The sequence below is a fragment of the Rattus rattus genome, chromosome 4, assembly GCF_011064425.1.
Source record: "Rattus rattus isolate New Zealand chromosome 4, Rrattus_CSIRO_v1, whole genome shotgun sequence".
Taxonomy (NCBI): domain Eukaryota; kingdom Metazoa; phylum Chordata; class Mammalia; order Rodentia; family Muridae; genus Rattus; species Rattus rattus.
The window spans coordinates 80603941-80606858 of record NC_046157.1 but is presented as its reverse complement, the minus strand read 5'-3'; the positions used below and the strand labels follow the sequence as shown (position 1 = coordinate 80606858).

At 46.4% G+C, this 2918-nt stretch overlaps 1 pseudogene; it reads right to left on the bottom strand.

The window, feature by feature from the left end:
* Positions 1 to 228: 228 nt before the first annotated feature.
* On the bottom strand, positions 229 to 1786 carry LOC116898027 (annotated as a pseudogene).
* Between the last annotated feature and the right edge of the window lie 1132 nt (positions 1787 to 2918).

The window sequence follows — 2918 nt, the reverse complement described above, 5'->3', positions numbered from 1 at the left end:
CTTGGTCAACTGGGGCAGAAGTGATAGTTGGTCATACCTTAGCCTTTGGAGTGAGGCTTCCTAAGACTGGGTAGCCAGCCTATGCTCTGAGTGGAGGTTTATGGAGGATAACCAGGAATCAGCCACCTGTGCTTTTTTGAAATTTTATTCAATATTAAATACATCTTTTTGAGAGGGCTTGCCAATAAGTTTATTGTCTTTATGAAAAAAAATTCTTAGGAAATTGTTTTAGCTTTCAGTAGCCCGTTTCTGAGCTCTGAAGAAGCTTGCCTTCTTTTAAGTAATCTGATCTCTCTTCTACACAAGGGACATTTTGGGACAGTTCGTGTCTTCTTCTTAATTTCTTTCCTGGGATGTTTCTTATAGACTCTTGAGCATGTAGGACTATGCTACCAGACAGGCATAGGTCTGGCGAGGTTGAGTGAGCTCAGACCCTGGGAATCTCAGAGATCTAAGACTGGTAGGAGTAGAGCTCTTCCCTACCTGTCTCTGTGCCTACTGTGGAACTCCTCTGAGAGGACCATGGGCAGCTAGTCAAGGTAAAGTAACCCCTGGAATTATTCTCCATGCTAACAAGGTACCTAGATAGCCTTAAGCCCTCACCCAATGAACTTCTCTTCTTCGGTATTCTTGTTCCCAAAATTTAATTTAATCCCTGGTTCCTCTTGAATAAAGTGTATGTGTTTACATTCACCATTAAATAAAGCAATATTAACAAACAAGGGTCACCACAGAGAGCTGCTTCATTAAGCAGAACCTGCCATGGAGAAGGCCTGGTCTAAGACTCCCAAGGAAGACTTTCTCTCCTCCAGTCCCTCCAACACTCTTGGTGTTTGCTCTCAATCAGAATGTGTTCTGTTTGTTCCGGCTTCACCTCCCCTTCTCCACCTGGTCTGCAGATGCCCCAAGGGGAAAGCTATACCAAGGACCCCTATTCCTGACTCCCTCTCCCAACAGTACCTAGAAAGGAAACCAGTACCATTGTGGCCTTTGCTTTGCCTCCAGTTGAACGCATGCCGGAGGCAGCACCTGGGCACCGCCAGTGGAGAGGCAGGACACAGTGTGACAGGCTCAGATGGCAGCATGAACTTTCCTACACACGTCCTCCATCGTGTCTGGAGGTACGAAGAGAACTTTCTTATATGTACCCTCCTCTTCCTCATTAGGTAGCACATGCAATCTGCCACATTCTGACCCTGGCTGTGCCTCTGACGTACTCCTGCACTGGACTCCTTTCTTCCAGAGTCATAACCAGGGAATCATTTGGTACCATGAGGGGTAGACAAGCCTCCATCCACAGCTCCCTTCAGGGCCCCCACCTGTAGTTCAGGCAAGACCTGTATCCAACCAGCAAGTGAAGACACCAGGCTGACAATCGACACTTTCCATGACATTCATGGTGTTCATCTCCAGTCTCCTCCACTCAGCCTTCATAGATATAGTCCATGCCAATCCTACTGAGAGGCCTGAACAGTAGGCTGCAGCATAATTTGTTAGGACAACTTTCTCACCATATTTTGGCAGTTCGTGTGCATGTGCTGCACAGATTATCATATCCCCTTCTATATGGGCATACACAATCTGACAATACAATACACAATCATCTCTCCTGTTAGTTACACAAACTATCACCCTGTATTCGGGTGCTGTACTTACTTCTGTCCTGGAGCACCAATCGTTTCTGAACATAGTAGTCAGTTTGACCCTCCCTCAGCCTTCCAAATCCCCCTTGGTGTCTCTTAAAGTAGGCCTTATTCTTGACAACTTTCACAAACCCCATTCTGTGGAATAAAAACCCAAAATCATGGCTCCACACAGACCTTACATGAGTCTTTAATAAAGTACTAGAAGGGTTTTCCTGGAGGATCAATTTTTCAGGTGCCGCTATAATTTAATTACTAGCTAAAGGTTTGACAGCTTCAATACATTTCTTAGGGTTCTCTGGTGTGTGATTTCTAAGGTACAGCCAGCCATGAATCCGAAACAACAGCAAACAAGGAAATGCTTTCTTTCTAATAGGAACTTTCTGTTTTCCTAATGTAATATTTATATTGTTTGGGAACTTCATGCACCCTGACAATACTCGCTTCCCATTCCTTCCTGGTCCACCCTTTTGTACCCCTCCCCACACACCAAAAAGAGGAAAGCCAAGCCAAACAAAAACAAGTCCAATTTGTGTTGCCCATACTCATGACCAAACTCCTCGTGGCCAGCCCCTTAAAGAAATCTGCGTCTTCCCCCATGCCTCCTTTATCTCCACCAGAAACTATCGATTGTGAGGAGCGGGGCTCCAGCATCGTCATCATGATTCTTAGGGATCCTCTTCAACAGCTTCCTGTCTGGACTGTTTATTTTCTTCTAGGTGGGGGTGGCCACAGAAGCCTTCAGTGTCTCTCATTCTCAGTTACCAGTGTGAAGTCATCGATATCACTGCCCAGGAAGCTTCACTGCCCTTAACAGCTGGTGACAGCATGGATCATGAACTTCCGCATGGTTTCTGACAGAAGCATGGATGGTGGACATTACCATGGCCTCCAGCTGCCGCAAGGACCACAGAAGTCTTTCAAGGAGACTAAATTCAGAAAATAAACCATTCTTCATCTTGGATCTCTTGTTGGTCAGAGTCAGGGTGATCCTGTGGTTGGGCAGCATGTCAGCGGACAGGATCTGCCATAGCCCCATGTCCTCCTCCCTCCAGGAGGGCAAGCATCAGTGATAGCTCCATGCAAGGCATTCCCAGTAGACGGTGACCTGAACCTCCCAGGAGCCCCCATACCTGTCACCACCATAGTGTCTCTGCTTCTCTCTATCACTCCATTCTACGGCCTTTTTCAACTTCATGAAGCCACTTTTAACATCTTCCCCTAAGACCTGCCTTATTTTCAGTTGTTCTGGAGAAGCTGTGCACCCTCGTTGGT